This window comes from Furipterus horrens, unplaced genomic scaffold, assembly GCF_987537825.1.
Source record: "Furipterus horrens unplaced genomic scaffold, mFurHor1.1.pri manual_scaffold_17, whole genome shotgun sequence".
NCBI lineage: Eukaryota > Metazoa > Chordata > Mammalia > Chiroptera > Furipteridae > Furipterus > Furipterus horrens.
This window is the reverse complement of record NW_028327187.1, coordinates 97,419,609-97,442,564: the sequence shown is the minus strand read 5'-3', so window position 1 is coordinate 97,442,564 and position 22,956 is coordinate 97,419,609. Positions and strand designations below refer to the sequence as shown.

The 22,956-nt window shown below is 38.5% G+C and overlaps 1 pseudogene; it reads left to right on the top strand.

Moving 5' to 3' along the window:
* The first annotated feature begins 7,226 nt into the window (after window positions 1-7,226).
* Window positions 7,227-22,956, top strand: part of LOC149991669 (glycine N-acyltransferase-like) — a 41,431-nt pseudogene continuing 25,701 nt past the window's right edge.

Sequence of the window (22,956 nt, the reverse complement as noted above, 5' to 3'; positions counted from 1 at the left end):
TGTAATCCTAATACTAATTTTTAATTGTGAAGAAATTATTCAAGAGAAACTTACATTACACAATTTGACTAGAAAAACTAAAACAGGGATATTCATATGCCTGTAACAATACCATACCACTGGCAATTCATATGTTTCTTGTAAATATAATTTATTTATCTTATTCCTCTCTGCCCACACCACATATTGCATGAAACACTTGTAAAAATAAAACAAATATATTCTCAATAAATAGTAGGCCTTCAACTGTAAAATCCTGAAAATATTCATTTATCCAACAAACGTTTATTAATTAAACCTTATGTTCTGAGTATTCTGCTATATACTAGGTGTGGTGAGGGAACAGAGTATAATCTTGTTTTCATGCAATACACAGGTTAGTGATGGGGATAATCATGCACAATGGCAGTAAGTGATCTGTCACAAAGGAATAACAGAATGCTATTATAAGTAATAGCTACATATAATTGAGATAATGTGTTCATTGGACTTGGACAGGGACTTCTCAGAAGTTGCTATTTGAAAGGAGTTAGTCATGGATGTCAAAGCACAGGGGACAAGGAAAATAACACTGGTAACAGTTCCAAGACTTTCTCCTCTTTAGGAAATTTTATAGAATCCCTATAATTTGAAAAGGTTAGATGAGATTTTGTTTTAAATGCAAGACATTCTTCTAGGAAAATTTTATAACAATTCTGAGAAGTCCTTTGAGCCTACTTGTTTTACACCTACAGAATGAGAGTAAGGTTAGGAAGCATGAGAATGGAGAGAGAAAGATACCCGCATCTCTTCCCCCTCTTTCTTACCACCCAGTGTTTGGCATTTATAGAAATTTGGGTTGAAAGCAGATACTGGAATTTGCTATCACCAGATGCTGCTCCCTAGTGATTGATACAGGTACCATGAAAAAAAAAAATCAAAAGGTAAGGGCAATGATTTTAGAACTCAAGCCTTTAATCTAGCATCTGCTGCCATTTTTAACAGGATATGCTGAAATCAATTAGTGGTTCCTCCTTACTATTGAAATAGGGTTTCCTTCTAACACTTGGCTTGATGTTGTACCAATATCCAATCTGTTGGTATTCTCTCTCCTCTTCTCTGTGTGGTAGCTCATTCTGTATAAATATTCTCATTTCCAAAATGCTGGAGGACTCACAAAAGGTAAAATTAGGTGCCAATTCTATGAAAGGGGGCAGTGACTCATACATAACTCTTATTCCTTGGACATTGTTACCTCTAAAGAAATTTGGTTAACTGCAGAGTGATTTCTACAGGAAACACAACTTTTATTTAAAATCTTTCTTTTCGGACTTCCGGCCAAGATGGAGGCTTAGACGGACGCGCTAGGTCTCCCTCTACAACTAGAGAGGAATACAACTACTTCAAAACAAAGGATAACTAGAAATTCCAGAAAATAAAACTACACGGAAGCCCAACGTATGAAGTTATAAACCAGCAGTGCCCTTTGGGCAGGTAAGAGCGAAAGTGGGTGGTGCTGTTTGCGGTCGCACCTGGGACAGCGGCGGGGAGAACAATTCCAGCTGCAGTCGAACCCCCGGCAGCTCGCGACCCCAATGCTGGGGAAAGCAGCCACCACATCGCCTTGAACAGTGAGGCCCAGGGGCGCGGGAGGACGGATCCCGGTCTCCTAGCGGAATAACTGTGTGAATCCATCTTGGACCCCCGCCCCCAAAGAAAGCGCCACAGGGCTGCGAAATAGGTCGCGGACAGGCGCCGGTCGCTGGGTTGTGACGACAAAGCACGACGGCACAGCAAGAAAGGCTGCCGAACGGCACCAGTCGCTGGGTCATTACGAGTACACAGGCACTGCCCCCTACAGCCGGCCCAAGAAAACAAAACGCATCTGTCAAAATGAGGCAGACAACTATAGAAATCCCAGTGGCACAGCTCACCAGGCAACAGATGGAGAACCTGACAGATGAACAGATAAGAAACCTGTCAGATGCTCAGTTCTGGGCCATTGTTATCAGGTGGCTTACAGAATTCACAAAAGATCTGGAAAAAGATGAGAAAGACGCGAAAAACACTCATAATGAAAGGAACAAAACCACATACGAGACAGATGGTGAGGAAAAAAAATCCAGAGTTCATTTCAACAAACTGGAATATGGAGAAGGAACAAGCAGTCAACCAATGCAGCGAGAGGAAATGGGAAGCAACGATGAGAGGATCAGAAACCTCTGGGACAGCTATAAAAGACCCAACATAAGAATCATTGGTTTGCCAGAGAGCGAGGAAGATGAACTAGAACTTGAAAAATTGAGTGAAAATATAATAAAGGAGAACTTCCCAGACTTGGGGAAGGGAATAGGCATGCAGGTCCAGGAAGCAAGGAGAGTTCCAAAAAAACTGGACCCAGGGAGAACCACTCCAAGACACATTATAATCAAAATGTCAAAAATTAAAGATAAAGAGAGAATCTTAAAAGCAGCAAGAGAGAAGAAAAGAATTATGTACAAAGGGGTCCCAATTAGACTATCAGCTGACTTCTCAAGGGAGACCCTGCAGGCAAGAAGGGATGGCAAGAAATATTCAAAGTAATGAAAATCCAAAACCTACAACCACGAATACTCTATCCAGCGAAATTGTCATTCAGAATAGAAGGACAGAGAAAGTGTTTCCAGGACAAAATAAAACTGAAAGAGTTCATTAGATCCAAACCACTGTTATATGAGATGTTAAAGGGACTGGTTTAGAAAAAGGGGGATCAAGACAATGAAATCTAAAATGAAAACTGCATCACAAGAAAGAACAGAAGCTAGGGAATTGAAACAAAGGCAAAACTAAACAGGCAACGAGAGTGGAAAAAGAACTATAGGTACGGGGAACATATTGGGGGGAGGTCAACAGGGAGGGGGAATGGGGAGAGGGAGGGAGACGATATAGGAATTAAGGATCATGGTAGGAGGGAATGGAATAGACAGAGAGAGGTTGAGAAGAACTGTATGCACAACTAATGGACATGATCTAAAAGGGGGGGACAACTGGAGGGAGGGGGGCCACCGGGTGGAGGGGAGCAGAGGGAAGGGAAATTGGCACAAATGTAATATTATAATCAATAAAACACATTAAAAAAATAATAAATAAAATCTTTCTTTTCTATAAAAGGAAGGCAGTAGCATGGAAACAGAAAAATCTATCTCTATTTCTCATCGTAAATGCTCAAAATTCAGTAGGTTTTTTTCAAGGGAAGAGAAATTGGGCTTTTCCTCTTTTATTTGCTTTTCTGCCATCGTTTCAGCAAATGTGAAATTTACAGCTGGTCTCTCTTATGCTGTCAGAGTGACTTAGCTTTTCTCTGCGGATTTGACAAGAGGGAATAGTCCTGTCTTGATTGCCATTAATAGCAATGTTACACATGTACATCAACTATGAATGAATCCCAAATGTTTTAAATAGGTCTATGTAAAGGAAGACTTGAAGAAAAAATGAAGAGAGAGTGTTACCAAGGGAAAGGGAGCTGCATTTTTATGCTATTAAGTTCTTAAGCATCGACTGATATTCAAGTTCTTCATAACTTAAAAAAAAAACAAAAAACACAACACTCATCCTCTGTGTATGAGCTGTCAGTGACAATCACCTTAAGACTAGCTTACTTTTTAAGACAAGGATATAAAAGACTCTAAGAATGACAACTTTCATGACTACCTTTGATTAAGAAAAATCCAGTCTCTTATATCAAGTTTAATATTCATAATAAACACCAACATTTATCTTTCTCACATGGCATTCCCTACAATAATATGATACCAAACTGAGCGATGTTTAATTTTAAAATATTAATATATCCCACACATTCAAATAGCACTCCTATTTTAACAACAAGAATAATATTGTTTTTAAATTAAACACAGCGGCACAGCAGAACATTTAGAAAAGACATGCTTACATCTGATTAATGTAACACCTACTCATCAAGGATATAAAACTCTATTAGTAGTATATATGGTCACTGTTTACTGCTTAAAAAGCACCTCTTTGTCCCAGCATCAGGTGGACCAGATAACGTCATTCCTACTCTTAGTAATTTTATACAAGTTCAGCATATTAGATTTCAGCCATTGCTTTCCAGAATACCAAGTCCTTTTATTAAAGAATTTATACTCACATGATAGTGCTTATACATCCCTATTACTTCAATTAGCCTTTCAAGTTCCCTCTCTGGTTATGAAGTGCTTTTTTGTTTGTTTGTTTTAGAGTTGGGAGTATTTAGAAGCGTTGTGTCCTAGTAGTCAACGGTACATTCTCAGATTAGCACAATCTAAATTCATATCTTACATCTGGCTCTTGCTAGCTGTGTTAGCTTTATCAACTTACTCAATCTCTCTTTTACTCAGTTTCCTCATCTATAAATGTGGAAAATAGCAATAACTTCCCTCATGAGGTAGTTGTGAGGGTCAACTAAGGCAACATAAATGAAGTGTTTAATGTAAGGAATAATAGTAAATGTTGTCTTCAATTACCTATCATCGTCACTGTTATTACTATTATCAAAAGAGAAAAGTTGAATGTCATATAAATTAAAGTTATTTTCAGAATGACTGTTTCAAGAATGTATAGTTTACCTACCTGTGTAAAATTTCTACGCAACATACTAGGGAAATGATTTGAAAAAAATAAAGATTTTAAATCATTTGCTCCTGTAGACTTTGCTGAATTTAATATTAAAACTGTTTTTATTTCAGAAGTCAATTTTTGGTAGAATAAGTATCGTCGTCGGCAGCCGTCCGTCTCGAGAGACGATGGTGTAGCTTCTTAAGAGTCTATCTGCACTGCCGAGAATGGCTGTGCAGTCCGACTCGGGAGTGACACGGTATCTGTCTCCTCCCGTGTTGAATCGACATCTTGCGATGACGCTGGAGTGTCCTCTCCAGTGAAGCTGAAGCTACAGAGCCTGGGCAGGGTGATATGGAGGGTCTGCTGTTGCCCATGCAGCAGACCCCCCCTCTCTTCGCAGCTGAAGGGTCCAAGGGAAAGACGGAGTCAATACAGCTTGGCTTCAGGTGCGCCGCAGGAGTTGCCGGTGTTGACTACCAGAATAAGTATATTGTTTGCAATAACCCTCATTTTGCCAATTAAAAAAATCTAGAATATTTTTCAAAGAGTAGAAAATGTTACCAAGTTTCTTATTTCCCACAAAGCAAACAGGTTTCCTTTCATCCATTAACACAATATTCAAGTTTTATTTTCATTTTATAAGTGTTTGTGAATAAATTATGCTAACAAAGATTAAATGGAAATATGAGAAGTAAAATTAGTTTTCTATTAAACATATATTTTAAGTTCTTTTCCAAAGTGAAAGCAAGAGGTAACACTATCTAAATCAGTAATGCTCTTCTAATTTTAGAAAATAAGTTAGTTCTTATTTGATGGAAGCAATAAATATTTGTAAAGATGTGATATCTTTTACATGTTTGTAAATCTGTAAAATTCCTAACAATAACAAGGCAGTACAATTTCAGATATCCCACATAGCAATATTTTTGCTGATACATCTCCTAGGGCAAGGGAAATAAAGAAAAGAATAAACAAATGGGACTACATACTAAAGAGTTTCTGGTCAGCAAAAGAAACATCGGCAAGATGAAAAGGGAACCAACTGCAAGAGGAAACATATTTGCCAAAGATACCTCAGACAAGGGATTGATCTGCAAAATATATAAAGAACTTATATAACTCAACACCAAGAAGGCAGACAATCCAACTTAAAAATGGGCAAAGGACCTGAACAGACACTTCTCCAAGAAGGACATACAGAGGGTACATAGGCATATGAAAGGATGTTCAACATCACTAGCCATCAGAGAGATGCAAGATAAAAACACAATGAGATACCACTTCACAACAGTCAGAATGGCAATTATTACAAATCAACAAACAATAAGTACTGGTGAGGATGTGGAGAAAAGGGAACCCTCGTGCACTGTTGGTGGGAATGCAGACTGGTGCAGCCACTGTGGGAAACAGTATGAAATTTCCTCAAAAAACTAAAAATGGAACTGCCTTTTGATCCAGCAATTCTACTGCTAGGATTATACCTGAAGAATCCTGAAACACCAATTCAAAAGAACTTATGCACCCCTATGTTCATAGCAGCACTGTTTACAATAGCCAAGTGCTGGAAACAGCCTAAGTGCCCATCTGTAGATGAGTGGATCAAAAAACTGTGGTACATTTACACAATGGAATACTATGTAGCAGAAAGAAAGAAGGAACTCCTACCTTTTGTAGCAACATGAATGGAACTGGAGAGTATGAAATAAGTCAGGCAGCAAAAGAGGAATTACCATATGATCTCACCTAATACAGGAAACTAACAAACAACATTAACAAATGAGCAAACTAGAACCAGAGGCATGGAAACAAGGAGCAGACTGACAGTGAGCAGAGGGGAGTGGGGAGGGGGACAAGGGGATAAAGAAGGGGAAGTGTCTAGCCAAGAAATTAGTATAAATGACCCATGGACATGGACAACAAGGTGGGGATTGACTGTGGGTGAAGGAGTGGGCGGGGTGGGGGAGAGCAATGGGGGAAAATGCAGGACAACTGTAATAGAAAAACAATCTTTGAAAAACGAAGAAATAAAAGCAGAAATTTTGCTTAGGAAAAAAGTTAGTATCATTGCCAGAAAGTTTATCATATGAAAATTGTTAACAAAGATGTTAAACACACAGGTCCTACTTTACATGACTATTTTACCGCTTCATTTTTTAAACAATTTTTTCTACTTTGTTGTTATTAATACTCTTTGCAGTAGAAAATGACTTTCTAGTTCTCATTGATAATATGTCAACATAAAAATAAGATACAAGCAACGTAAATTCATAATGGTTGCCCTGCAATTCATAGATGATCACATTTTATGTTCAACCCACTAAACCAGAAAGTATCAATATTGCCCAAATAAAATGATGATGATGACAATTACGGCAGTAATAGGAATGCTAACATGTATTGCAATTTTACTATGTGTCAGGCACAGTACTAAAAACATATATAGATTTTTGTCTGTTTATTACAATAACTTTATAAGGTGTATATGTTTATCAATACCATTTCAAAGACAAGAAAATTAAAGCTAAAAGGGGTGATCAACTTGACTTCAGTCATTTACTAAAAGTGTTATTTGAACCAAGGACTGTGAATCTGTAAGAGTCCAAGAGTTTATTGGTTAATGTCTTATAAGTTATGGTCCTTTGTCAACAATGGGTAGAGGGATGCTCTACAGCTCCTGTAATGAAGAAGACATCCAGGTGGTACAGTATATCTTTAGCCATGCTCACCTCTTCAAGGGTAAAACAGTAAGAGTTATGTGTTGCTTCTTTTTTCCCAGCAACTGGGGGGCCCTGGTACAGTTCCTCTGAGTCTATGTTCTCTTCACATGCCCTTTAAGGCACAAAGAAAAAGGTGACTCCCAGCTGTGGTTACCAGCCACTTGGTTGCCTTAAAGGCTAAGGGAAGAACATACTGTGTCGTGCCGATTGTCCATTCATTGTTCTCTGTGCTACAACAAATGGTTGAGAAGGTTTGCTCCAATTTACAATAATTTAGGAAGTATGATTTATCTAACAGGCAGTGACATTCAAAATGTTAATACCATAGATACACACTAAGAAATTGCTGTCTTCTGTCCATTTCAGGAATTGTCTTCTGCATCTCTACAGCTATTTTATTCCCTACAATATAATCTATCATGATTATATATTGCCATATAATTTTTATGTATGCTTGTCTCTTTTTTTTAAAAAAATACACTATAATTCCTTAACTATCAGGCCTTGGCACTCTAGATTTCTTTCATATCTCCCATATCTCTGTTCTAGGAGACACTATAGTCAAAGCTTGTAGTTTTGCTTCAAAAAGCACATATTTCCTTGAATCATTTCTGTCTTTTATATGGTAGTTTAATTGTACCATGTTGGAGCTGTCTGCTGGAAGTCAAAATTATGTCCCATCATTTACTTGAACCAAGTAATGTGTTATCCAAGAATTAAAGGTCTAAAGGTCTTTTTATTATTTTTGTACAAAAATATTAATTTTAATTGATATCTTGTAAAAATTAATTTTCTAAGCCTTACTGAGGTATAATCAATATACAAAACATTGCACACAATTTATGTATACATCCTGATGAGTTTGGACATATGTATACATGCATGATACTATCACCTTAATCAAGGTACTTAACATATTAATCACTTCCAAATGTTTCCTTGAGTGCACATGTGTGCATGTATGTGTTTCTGGTAAGAACACTTAACATGAGAGCTATCCTCTTAATGTGTTTTAAAATACACAATACTGTTAATCGTGGGTACTGTGTTGTACAGCAGACCTTAGAACTTATTCATCTTGCGTAAGTGAAACTTTATACATATTCAGCAATGATTTCCTATTTGTCCCTCCCCCCACAGCCCCTGGCAACCACCAATACATTCTCTGCCGCTATGGCTTTGATTATTTGTGATACTTCATATAAGTGGACTTATGCCTTATTGTCCTTCTCTGACTGGCTTATTTCACTTAGCATAATGTCCTCTAGGTTCATCCATGCTGTTGCAAATAGCAGGGTTTCCCTCTTTTTTAAGGCTGAGTAATATTTCATTTTACTTATATATCACATTTTCACTATCCATTCATCCGTTTAGGAACATTTGGGTCATTTCCATTTCTTGGCTATTATTAATGATGCGGTAATAAACATGGGGGTTCAAATATCTCTTTGAGATCTTGATTTCAATTCCTTTGGGTATATACTGAGAAGCAGTATTGCTGGCTCATGTAGTAGTTCTATATTTAATTTGTTAAGAAGTACTGTTTTCCAAAGTACCTGTGTTCACTGTTAATAGGAATATGAATTTGTACAGTTACTATTGAAAACTTTATGGAGGTTCCTCAAAAAGTTAAAAATAGAACTACCTTATGATCTAGCAATCCCACTTCTGGGTATTTACCCAAAATGAGTAAAATCAATATCTCATGATAGCCTTTTGAAATCTGAGAATGTCACAGATAAAAGCAAGATCCCTAAAAACTGCCAAAATTGCAAAACCTACACAGATACAAATTACCAACAAGAGAATAAGAAATTACTTATTACCATACTTATGAGCTCTTTTGTCAGTAACTTTCAAACAGAATTTTAGACAGATATAATCTACCAACCAAGTGTGAGGACAATGTAGGGGCATGTTTAGAAATTCAAAAACTGAAGAAAGTTATGTCTCAGGCATCTGCTCTGAAGTAGTTGCCTGTGGCTAAACTAAGCAAATTAAGGATGAAAACCAAGAAACAGAAAGAACATAGGATTTTAAAACGACAAAATTCACTCAACAGTCAAGTGGCAAAAAAAAAAAAAAAGTTCCAAGATGACATCTCTACAGTTAACTTAGAAAGTTAACTGCTCCCCCAGCCAAAAAAAAAAAAAAAAAAAAAAGGGTTACAGTACAGCAACAGACACATGACGACACATGAAACCAAGGAAGTCACACACTTGCTTATATTTTGATAAAAGCCACATTATCCCATTGAGAGTCTGGCAGTGTAAACTATGTGAGGGGAAAATTTCCTTTATCCATAAAAGATTTTCAAATAATCTTACAATAAAGAATCACAGAGTAAAACTTTACAACAGCCTGTTTTCTCTGATGTAAACCACCTCAGCTGAGTTGATTTCTAGATCAATCCATACAATTTAACCAAAGAGCAATTGGCAATCTGAATCTAGTTGCTCTCCAATGTTACTGGTTTATGTCATTTATGTTCTGTATCAGAAAGATCTCTCCAGTCCTTTCACTAGATGTCCAATACATCCTAATCCAAAATTATCATAGTAATGCTCCCATAAAACTGTTTCCTCATTTTTTGGTGGTGGTTTTTCTTCCAAACTGTAGCTTCTTTCAGAGAATACCTCTATGATAAACTTCACAGCCTCCTTATTAAAATGCAAATGGACCATCAAATGTCTCTAACAATACATATTCATGAAAATGATAAATAGACCCTTGACCGGGTTGCGCAGTTGGTTGCAGTGTTAGCTCATATGCCAACAGGTTGAGGGTTCAATCCCTGGTCAGGGCACATACCTAGGTTGTGGGTTTGATCACATCGATGTTTCTCTCCCTCCCCCCACCTCGACTTCTCTCTCTGAAATCAATAAACATATCCTTGGATGATGATGAAGAAGAAAAGACGACAGTAAATAAATGAAATGGATTCTAGAATAAATATAAATAAAATAATTTGATGATAGAGTGTGAATAAGAAGACATAAGTTATTAGTGATGCCAGGAAACAGGCTTCCCCCATCCCAATATTAAAACAGAAAAACAATTCCAGTGAATTCAAGGGTGCAGAGTGGCATGATGAACAAGAGGGTCATGGGTTGGTGAAGCAAACTAAAATGTGTAATGATGGACTTAACTGAAAAAAATTCATTGGACCTGGAAGTAAGAAGTGCTTTCTGTGAAAGGGTTATGAGATTAGACATATGCAGATAAATATAATCTTAGCACATTACTTTGTTGTATAATGAGCCAATGAAATGGGAAATATTTTCTTTGTGAATATGTTGGCTTTTTTTTTTTTTTTTTTTTTTTTTACTTTTCAATGTCATGGGCATAAAAAAAAGATTGGGAACAATTTAATAAATACTTAAAAACAGTAAAGGTACTCATATCTATGAAGGGAAATACCACTCAAAACGACAGGTTCTTTGACCTGGCTGGTGTGACTCAGTGGATTGAGTGCCAGTCTGCAAACCAAAGGGTAGCCAATTTGATTCCCACTCAGGGCACAAGTCTGAGTTGCAGGCCAGGTCCCCAGTTAGGGGGGGCATGAGAGGCAACCATACATTGATGTTTCTCTCCCTCAATTTCTCCCTCCCTTCCCCTCTCTCTAAAAATGAATAAATAAAATCTTTAAAAAAATGAAAAAGCCACAGAGCCACAGGTTATTTAAATATAACTATACAATGACACATAAACAGAGCAATTATACCTCCAAGTGACCTGACCTATATTTTCTCAAAAATCCAAAATGGCAACAAAAATCTGATGGTTCATTGAGAGGAAACAATATTTATGAAATATACTATCCTTTACAACTATGCCATATTTATTATGTAACACGCATACACATGCACACACATGCATACACACATACCTACCTGTGTTTCTAGATTCTCAATTCTATCCCATTATTTGTCTATGTCAGCAGAAATTTTATACTGTTTAAATTGCAGTAGCTCAATTATCATGACCCATTTCTTCTTTAGTTTCAACATTCATTCATTCACTCATTCACTCATATATGCTATTCTTGCACATTTATTCTGTTGATAAACTTTACCTCCAACTTGTCGATTTCTACTAAATGCCTATTAAGTTAGCTTTTAAAAATTATTCATCCAAGTAATTTTCCATCTTTATGGAGATGTAACTGACAATATGTATATATTTCAGGTATGTTTTGCTGTATATTTAAAATTGTTGTATTTTCTTGTTGAATTCACTTTTACCATTATATGATGACCATTTTTGTCTCTAGAGACAGTTTTGACTGAAAGTGTATTTTATAAATATAGCCACTCGTGCTTTCTTTATGCTTATCATTTGTATAGAGTAACTCTTTCCATCCTTTCGCTCTCTGCCTATGAATGTCTTTAAATGTCTTCAAAGTGAATCTCTTGCAAGAGTGGACTGTGTTGTTTTTTTTAATCCATTCAGCTACAATATGCCTTTTTATCAAGGAATTCAATCTATTTACATTTTAAGTAATTAACCATAGGTGAAGACTTAATTATTGCCATTTTGTTTATTGTTTTCTGTATGTTTTGCTTACATCTTATAGTTATGATGATCTATTTTATGGAAATGACTACAATCTCATAAAAAACTCTACTTTTGCTCCTCCCATTTTATGTTTTTGAAGTCAGTTTGATTCTTTGTATATTGTGCATGCATTAAACATTTTTATCATTTAACTTTCACATTAGAGTTAAAGGTGATGTCTGCACTAACCTGGCAGCTCCATCAGCTGGGGTCAGTGTCAGTGAAAACTGCAATGGTCACTGGTGGAGGATTCTATGGGCGCCTGTGGTGAAGGTGGGGGCTGTGGGACCCCTGCTTCTCTCCCTTTTCCATGCTGGGGGAGCAACAACTGCGGCAGCTGGGACTGCAAGATCCACTTCCAAGCTATTTCCATTAATGCTTGGTGCCACAGTGTTGTCTTGCTTGTCTTTGTAGCATGTCATCCCCCAGTCCTTTCTCCATACCTTGGGCTTCTGACAGCATGTTTGTGTCATGACAGAGTTCTTACATAACAGCTGGCTTCCAAGAGTAAAAAATCTAAACAATTTCATCTAAAATCAGGATGTAAGGAGGAAGGAAAGATACAACCTACCTTCAAGTTCTGAGATGCTCTGGTATCTTCACGCCTGGGCCCAGAAACTACCTCCACATCATGTTCACCATATTCTATTGCTAAAAGCAGTCATAGCACTCTCTTCGCTTCAAGGGGATGCTAGGCTTCACATTTCATTGGGAGACATTTCCAACAAGTTGTGTCCCTATTTATTGCACCACAACATCCTAACGCTTCCAGTATAGAACTCAATCTCCATACACACTATTCATCACTGGGCCATTGCATACCTTTCCAGCATTAGTTCATTCAACATCTACCCACCGAAATGTGCTCTCCCCCCCCCACATAATCCATAAAAGGTCTCTTCAATGTAACATACTCTCCCAGCCATTCCTATATACAGTAGTCTTTCTGTATATCATGGTTCACTTATTGCAGCTTCACTGTATTGTGGGGTTTTAAAAAATATTATATTTAATTATTTATCGCTGATTTTTCACTATATCATGGGATTTTGCGGTACTGCATACGTATGTTGTTAAAGTTACGTAGGTTTAAGAGTGTAGAATAAATGTAAGGTTCCTACTTCGCAGGGGGAGGTGTTCTAGAACGTAATACCCATGATAAGTGAGGGAATACTGTATTTAGACTTCCCTGTTCCATTGAAGACAAGAACTAGCTTAATAACCATTCCAACACCAGAGTCAATGTTTTTGCCAAATCAACTCTGTTCGATTTTCCACTTAGGGATATGTGCATATATTATTCCATCTGTATAAAAGCAGTTTTAAATCAGTAAAGTCCAAGCTGTTAATATCAGTATTCAAAATAACAAATCAGTAGTTTGGAATAGGATTCTTCTAGCTATTCCAACAGGGGATATAGAGTTTGGAAAACACATAAGCTTTACGAATGGATATGATGTGCTTTTATAGTGCTACTTTTTTACAGACAATATAAACATCTTCTGAATACACAGGTGTGGAATGCCAGATCAAGTCACCTTGAAATATCCTCAGAAAGCAGAAGTAGAGAAACCCCTGAGTTTAAAACATGTTATTCATCAACTGTGAGGACAATATAAGCTTGTAGAATACTAAGCTTTGTCACTATATAAAGCTTCATGCTCCTGAAAATGAAAATCTGCCATGGAGTTCTCAATAGTGCATCCATAAGTACTAGCCCAGGTACTACACCTTATGGAATACTAAACTTCCTTTCTGTCATTTACCTTTATCACAATCTATACTGAAAGATGACAGAAATGAGTCCTACATAGTTCTACTATGTACAAGAATAACTCAGTTGTAGATTAAAAAGTTCCTGAAAATGGTAAAAACGTATGGGGTAGATTTATTATTTCTTATGAGTGCTCCTGAACTCCTAACAGAAGTTAACCAGAAACACAGCAACTTTCCCTGCTTATGAAGTTTCATGTAACATAAATTCTCCCACCAAGTGTTTCTCTTTGCTGTGAAGATAGCAGTATAGCTACACATATACTCTGTTGAGGAGTCATTACCTACATGGAGATTATGCATATAAATTCTAACTCATATCTGCCCCCAGCATACCCCAAATTCTCTTGTCAGGGTATCTGGTTGTAATGAAACTGCACTGTAGTTCACACTTAGATTTTGAGAAGTATGATCTTCAATTATGTGCACAAATTCTGACACAGACCATAGAACCCATTGACAAAATAAATACACAGGGGAACAATTTTTAACGTAATTCCTGTTGATTTCTATTTTTTTAATATTTTAGACTTAAATAGGCATGCTAATTTCAAAACTGCAGTTAGTTTTCTTCTATTGCATCAAGTTTTTTCTGTACAGCTTATCTTAACGCAACCACTCTAGGCTGGATCAAGCCTGGATGGAGGGAAGCACTCTCGTCGGCAGCCGTCCGTCTCGAGAGACGATGGTGTAGTTTCTTAAGAGTCTATCTGCACCGCCGAGAATGGCTGTGCAGTCCGACTCAGGAGTGACATGGTATCTGTCTCCTCCCATGTTGAATCGACATCATGCGATGACGCTGAAGCTACAGAGCCTGGGCAGGGTAATATGGAGGGTCTGCTGTTGCCCATGCAGCAGACCCCCCCTCTCTTCGCAGCTGAAGGGTCCAAGGGAAAGACGGAGTCGATACAGCTTGGGTTCAGGTGCGCCGCAGGAGTTGCCGGTGTTGACTACAACGTCAAACCGCCTTAGGGACTCCGGCTCCGGATTTTCTGTCGGGGTTTACTCCCTTAGCCTTTCCCCTGAAGAGGTATGCCGCAAGGCAGCGGAGGTTTTTTGGAGTCAGAGTGCTCTCCTATTGGTTAAGAGCAAACCTCTCTCAAGTGGGGAGGAGTGACGGGTGACCTTGAAGACCAGCAACAGGTTCATATTTGTCTAGGCTATTCACTTACATATAAGGCAGTGTAGTGAGAGGTTGTGTGCCGCTCTATATAGTGAATAGTATTCTGAAGTGTGGTCTGAGCTCTTGTCTGTATACAAGGAGTTAGCAGAATTCATTTTTTTAATTTACATACGTAATTATTTTCTTTCCTTCAGATCATGTCTGCCTCTGCTATTTCTCATCATGAGTGCCTAAAAAACCCTGATTTGTTTTGTTCTATTTGTGGCAATTTCACCATTCCCAAAGGACAAACTTCAGCACTTTTGTCAGGCAAGCCTATTTTGCATATTTTAAAGTAAAACTTGGTGATCATTATAAGTCTTGGGCCCCTCACAAGGTGTACAAGCAGTGTGTTGAGAGTTTACAGATGTGGATGAAGGGAACATGTGATAAATTGTCATTTGGTATACCTGTGGTTTAGCGAGAGCCCAAATATCATTCAAGTGACTATTATTTTGTATAGTGAAAACATCAGAATATAACAAGAAAAATAAATAAAAAATTGAGTATCCTAGTCTATCATCAGCTACATGTCCAGTGTCTCATTCAGCTGAAATCCCAGTGCCAGTTTTCACTGAACTAGCCTCTTTGGAAAAGCAGGAGTATGGTGAAGAACTAAGTTACAGCAACGATGAAGGTTTTGAAATTGAATATGACTCAATTCGTAAGGGATTTGATCAGCATGAGTTGAATGATTTGGCATGAGATTTGGGACTATCCAAAAAGGCATCAGAACTCCTAGCATCAAGACAGCATGAGAGAGGACATCCGGCCAAGATGGAGGCGTAGACAGATATGCTGCATCTCCCTCCACAACTAAGAAGGAATACAGCTACCTCAAAACTAGAAACAACCAGAAATTCCAAAAAACCAAACTACATAGAAGTCCAGCAAACAAAGATATAAAAAAGAAATACTCATCCAGACAGGTAGGAGGGGCAGAGCCGGGGCGGAGGGGACGCGATGTGGTGGTGGCAGCAGTGGCAACAGAGGCAGGCCAGTGGAAAGCGCAGTCCCACCTTTTAAAAAGTCAGGAGGGACACCTGGGGAGTGTTCGCAGCTCCTCACAAGACCTAGCAGCTCACCATCCCAGCACGGGGGGAAATCAAGCCTCATTGCTTCCAACTGAAGACCAGTGGGGGTTGGGGTGGAGGCAGAAACTGCTGGTCTTTCAGCAGAGTCCACTTGTTTAAAGGGCCCCCACAGTCCTAGAATGTCCGCAGACCCACTCACTCTGGGAACAACAGCCAGGGCAGCAGCTAGAGGGGTGCCAGTCTGGTGCAGAAGTGGGAGAGGTACCTGGAAAAGGGGCGAGTGTTGGGAAGGCAGCATTGTTCCATCTCGGACCTCTCCCCCACATACAGTGCCACAACGTGGTGAAACAGGTCACCCGGTACTGATGAATCCCTAAGGCTCCGCCCCTCACAACATAAAATTAGTGACAGCTACACCTGGGACACGGAGGCAAACAAACACAGGAGCCTGTCAGAATGAGGAGACAGAGAAGTATGGCTTAAAATGGGAAACATATCAAGGTTCCAGTGGGAGAATTAAGCAACAAGGAGATAGATAACCTAACAGATGCAGAATTCAAAACACTGGTGATAAAGATGCTCACAGGCTTGACAGATATGCTTGAGTATGGCAAACGCATAAAAGAAGTGAAGACTATGCTAAGTGAAACAAAGGAAAATCCACACAAAACCAATGGTGAAGGGAAGAAAACCGGGGTTCAAATCAATGACTTGGAACATAAGGAAGAAAAAGACAGTCGACCAGTGCAGAAGCAAGAATTGAAAAAAATGAGGAAAACTTCCCAAATTTTGCACAGGAGATGGACATACAGGTCCAGGAAGCACAGAGGGTCCCAGGTGAGCTGGACCCAGAGGGGACCACACCAGGATGCATCATGATTGAGATGCCAAAGGTGAAAGATAAAGACAGAGTCCTGGGGGCAGCAAGAGAGAGGTGGAGAGTTGCCTACGGGAGGGAGGTGCCTGTAGGACTATCAGCTGATTTATCAGAGGACACTTTGCAGGCAGGAAAGGACTGCCAAACAGTATTCAATGTGATGAAAGGCAACCTGCAACCAAGATTACTCTATCCAGTAAAGCTATCATTTGGAAAGCAAGGGCAGATGAAGTGCTTCCCAGACAAGGTGAAGCTAAAGGAACTCATCATCACCAAGCCATTATTATATGAAATGTCAAAGGAACTTACTTCAGGAAAAGAAGATCAAAACTATGAACACTAAAATGATAACAAACTCACAACTATCAACAACTGAATCTAAAAAATAAAAACAAAATCCAACTAAGAAAACCAGAATAGAAACAGAATAATAGGTATGGGGATCATTTTGAGGGTTATCAGCTGAGAGGGGGGAGGGGAAGAAATGGGGAAATGGTGCAGGGTATTAAGAAGCATAATTGGTTGGTACAAAATAGACAGGGGGATGTTAAGAATACTTTAGGAAAGGGTGAAGCTGAAGAACTTATATGCACGGCCCATGGACATGAACTAAGGGGGGTGGGATTGCTGGAGGGAAGGGGGTTACTGGGCAGAGGGAAGCAAAGAGGAAAAATTGGGACTACTGTAAAAACAATCAATAAAATATACTTAAAAAAAGACTGCATGAGAAAAACTTGTTTGAAATAGAAGAGAAGGTATCTTACTTTTGATCAAGAGAAAGTGCATTTCTGCAGTACTCTTGAAGTGACGGCAGCTTTGTGTATTGCCATAGCATACATGGTTTAATGGAGGAATTGGGAATTCCAATCTATAACGCAACTGAATGGTGACTGTTCATCGATAGCTCAAAGCGGAGCTTGAAGTGTGTCCTCCTCAACAATGGCAACTTATTTGGTGCAGTCCCAATCAGCCATTCGGTTTGTTTTTGGGAAGAATATGAAGACATAAAGAGAGTCACTGATCTGTTACAATATCGAAAGCACAATTGGATCATTTGTATTGACCTTCAAAATGGTCTACTTCCTTCTTGTTCAGCAACACAGGTACACCAATTATCCCTGTTTTCTGTGTATGTGGGACAGCAGAGTTTGTGAGAAGCATTGGATGGAGTCAAACTGGCTTCCAAGATCTGACCTCAAACCTGGTGATCCAAACATTCTACATGAGCCACTTGTTGACAGAAAGAACATTATATTTCCAACGCCACACATAAAAGTGGGTCTCATAAAGCAATTTGTTAAAGCTTTGTCAACTGAAGGAGACTGTTTCAAGTATCTCATTTTGGCATTTCCTAGGCTGTTGTTTGAAAAGATAAAATACCTTAATATGTATGTTTGGCAGCAGAACTTTACTACTTATACACAATTTGACTTACAGTAACAATATATAGCCTTTATATGAATAAAATAACTCTAAACAGTATATTCAGGTAATTTTTTCTTTATTTTCCTTTGTATGTACATTTTGTATGATTTTTGGGACAAACGGATGGTATCCTGTACCTTAAAAAGTTGATGTGATAGAGAAAACCTGGGGTCATTTTTGCATTCAGATGCCAAAAGTTAGTCAAAAACAAGTGTCAGATCTAACTCAATGAAAATTGTGTTCTCCAATGATATGAATTGACAGAGAATCAGAATAATTTCAACGATTCTTAGTCCCACCATAAATACAACTCACAACTTTTGCAGAGTTTATTTAATTTCTCCAACAATTCAATAGAATGGAGGAGCAGGATATCACTATTTCAATGTGCTCCTAAGATGCAAAACCAAGTTTGAGAACTGTGCTGCTTAGAAACTATCAGGCCCAGGAATGAGAAGGAACAAGTTCAAAATCAGCTTTTGTCTCTTACTGGCTAAGTGAAACACAGCAAATTATTTCAATTCTTTATACCATACTCTCAATTCTAAAACATAGATCATAACATTATCTGTCAGGACATTTTTACATTAAAATAATTCATATAAAGCAGTATCTAGTAAGTATTAATGAACAGTAGATATATACTTACTAGATACAACTTCTCAGAAAAAATTATAAGATGATGTATTTTAAAACGTTTCTTTACTATATAAGCAATCCAAATACATTCTTTTCTAATATTTTAATTTTTTCTGTGTATATGACAAAAACAGTATTCATCAACTCTGAATTTATTACCCCCTACACTATGTGCAAGGTACTGAAGATAATATATCAAGTACAAAAGTACTTCCTCCCAATGAACCCATACCTAACATGTGCAAATTACTTTACCAAAGCAGATTGCTTTAGCTCCCCACTTCCAATATGAAATAAATTGTATTATGACTATTTTACAGATGAGGAAACTGCCTCATACACGTTGAGACTCATCCATGATCTGATAGCTAATAAGAATCAGAAATAGTTGAGGCATTTTATTCCAGCTTACCTTCATTTTATTTCCCCTTTATGGTTTTGACTCTCCCAGTAGAAATAGCTAGCAGACCACCCATACTCATGATCTCCCTTCCAGAAGAGAGGGAGAAGGCTGCTGAATGAGGGCTTAGCGTTCTCACCTCCTCACAATCAGGTGAGGCTAGGTATCCTGTTCTGCCTTCTTAAATGTTAGTAATGTCTATCTCTCGAATAAAAGACAGCTGGAGCCTTCCCTACACTTCAGCAGTAGTCTTGAAGGCCATGTTAAGGAAGGTGGAATAATGGAATAGAAGAGTAAAAATCCCATAACAGCCCTGGCTGGTGTGGTTCAGTGGGTCGAGGGCCGGCCTGCAAACCAAAGGGTCACCAGTTCAATTCCCTGTCAGAGCACATGCCTGCATTGTGGGCCGGGTCCCCATTTGAGGGCATGTGAGAGTCAACCACACATTGATGTTTTTCACCCTCTCTTTCTCCCTCCCTTTCCCCTCTCTCTAAAAATAAATACAGTATTCCCTCACTTATCATGGGTATTACATTCTAGACTACCACCCCCCACAATAGGAGAAAATCCGTGAAGTAGGAACCTTACATTTATTTTAGTATTTATTTATATTTTAAGGCTTTATAAACCCTTCCCACACATTTATAAACTGTTCCCAGTCCCTTATTAACCTTTCCCACTCCCTTATTAATCTTTTTCACAATTTTATAAACACTACTTATGTACTTAAACATATTCTACACTCTTAAAGCTATGTAACTTTAACAACATACATATACAGTATCTCAAAATCCTGCGATAGAGCAAAAAATCCACGAGAAATAATTAAATATAATATTTTTTAAAATCCCGTGATACAGTGAGGCCACAATAAGTGAACTGCAATATAGAGAGGGACTACTATAAATTCTTTTTTAAAGTTCCATAACCAACTGCACAAAATTAGGATGGATAATGCAATCACTCCCTGACATCTAGATAAGACCATATCTTTATTTCCCTAATGCCAAGGGTATGTAGTTTGGGAAGGGTTAGAAAACCAGAAGATTTCAAGAGAAGATGATAAGCACTAGAACGGAGTTGAACACAGAGGGAGCACAGAAAAAGATGATGAACTCTGGGGATTTAGGAAAGATGCTAAAAGAGGAAAGGGTAGAAGAATATGTTGGTTTTGCCAGGAAGATAAAGGAAACAAACACTCAGTGAAATAGCACTCAAGCAGACAGTACTCTACAAGTCTGTGATGGTCATATTTTGAGCATAGTGCTCTGTTTGAACATGGTTGCCTTTATCTATGGAGTGTAACAAACCACAGGAAAATTGAGTGGCTTAAAACAATTATTAATTAGCTGATGACTGTACAGTCAGTAGAGCTGGATAGAGAAGGCTGATGCCTGCTCCCTGTGGCATCAGCTGAGGGGTGGGGAAGGGAAGAGCCATTTCACGGTGGCTTTTCCTTGTGGCTATGACATTTATGCTGGCTGATGGCTGGTGCTCAGACAGGTTGGAGCATCTTCTTCCTCTTCACCCAGGCTTCTTCATGTACTCTAGGGTTCCTCTGGATTGACTGAGTTCTAAGGCCAGAGGTACCAAAAAGAGAGAGCCCATCAGAGGCTGTATCACCTTTTATATGAGACCTAGCCTGCAAAGTCATAGAGTGTCACTTCTGCCATAGTCTATTAGTTGGGATACTAAAAAAAAAAAAAAAAAAGCCCATAAAATGTCAAGAAAAAGGGAACAAAAACTGTATCTCTTGACGCAGGAACGGTAAGGTGCTAAAAAGTACAATCTGAGAAAAATCTAAGGATGATAAAGTGAATTATTATCTACCTGAGAAACCTGGACTAATCCCAAAATGTCTTATCAAACTGACAAAATGAAGCTAAGTATATGTTTCAGCCTGACTGTTCAGAATTTCAGATCTGTTTTGTGTTGCATTTACCCATAGTGCAGGAGGTTGACAATATCTGATAAAGCACTAAAAACCATCAATGTAGAATTTCCCATTTGATTTGAAGCCTAGCCTGTTGCTCTGAGAAGGCTGTGGTAGATGGTTCTCAGCTTCCAAAAGGGCAAAGTAAATGTAATCATTTAACAACTATGTCATGTTGAGTGAATTTACAAGATAAGGCAGTTATAAGGCTCCTGGACACCTCATTAAAATAGTATGAGTTTGAGATACCCTCCAGAATATCTATAAACTCTTTGGTGGAATAGTATCAAATACAGTCTGAATTGGAATCGAAGAGCAGTTGCAATGGCCATAATGAGTCTCTAGAAAGATTCATCTTTCACATCTTCAACGCTTAAACTTTATGGACACACTCTGGAGTCTACATATTCAAGGTTGCGTAAGTGCTAGTCCCTTGCCTTTAGAGTTTCTAGTTTAGAATGGACAGGAAACGAGATAATTGCAAGAGGATGTGACAGGCACTACAACATGGTGATGAACAGTGTTATGGGGGACAGAGACAAAATGTGGTTAATCCTGGGGCTTTTAGAAAAGACTAAGAATAAAAGGACATTGTGCCTGACCCATGAAGAATGAATAGGATCTTCCAGGTAGAGAAGGGAAATGAACAATTAGTACGGCATCAGGCACAAGACACAGACTGCATGCTGCATTGGGTCTCTGTGACAACCAGCTAAATATATTACAAGAAGCAATTTTAGCAACATCACCACTTTTCACCAAATGGTAGAAAGGAAGCCTTTGCCATGAAATTCTGGGACACCGTCAGCTTTCCTGCTCAGAAGCCCTGTTTGACCTGAGTCCTCTCTGTGGTCTTGCACATGCAAATAAGGAAACGCTGTGTGGTGACACCAATGATAAGCAATCTGGACTGTGGAAATGAAATCATATCAGGCAGCTAAGGAACAAAGGCAGGCAGTAAAGAGAGACACACGGTTCAGTCCCTGAAAGAAACTACTCTATTACAGGAGGCAACTGTATGGCCAATTCCGTTGTTGGGAGCAAATACTATATATTTAAAAAATGTACACATGCTGTACATAGATGTATATTGACATGTGTGACAGACACATGGATTCATATCTAGAGATGGCAATTTGTTACCATTCATTTTCTCTCTTTTTTGAGAGAGAGGGAGGGAAGGAGAGATGGGGGGAGAGGAAGGGAGGGAAAGAGAGAGAGAAAGGGAGGGAGGGGGAGAGAGAGAAAGAGAGAGAACCATCAATGTGTTATTCCACTTATTTTGCATTCATTGATTGATTCTTGTATGTGCCCTGAATGGGGATTGAACCCTCAACCTTGGCCTATCTGGACAACGCTCTAATGAACTGACCTACCTGGCCAGGGCTCATTTTCTCTTTGATGTTTAAAATGAGGAAACAGATGAAACCTGATGAAGTTCTAGTGAGAGATTTAATGCTATAGAATGTAGGATATAAAAACATGACAGACTAGTGGTTTTTAAATTGGAGAGTATACCAGAATCATTTGGAGTGCTTCTTAAAATGCAATCTTCCAGGGCTCACCCCCAGTATCAATGATCAATTTTAATGACTCTGGAGTTGGACCCAAGAATGAATATTTATATTTATATTTATATTAGTAGCTCCCCGGAAATGTTGATGCTGCTTGGATTTTAAATCTGAATTAGAATCTTGACTCTATCTATTAGCAATTGTTAACCTATGAGAAAGTTCATCAACCTCTCTGCCTCAATTTCCTGATTTTGTAACCTAAAAATATAGCACGGTGTTGAGGTTCCAACCACATCCCCAGTCTTCACCCCCAAATATGTCATTCTAGTCTATGCTGATCGAGTTCT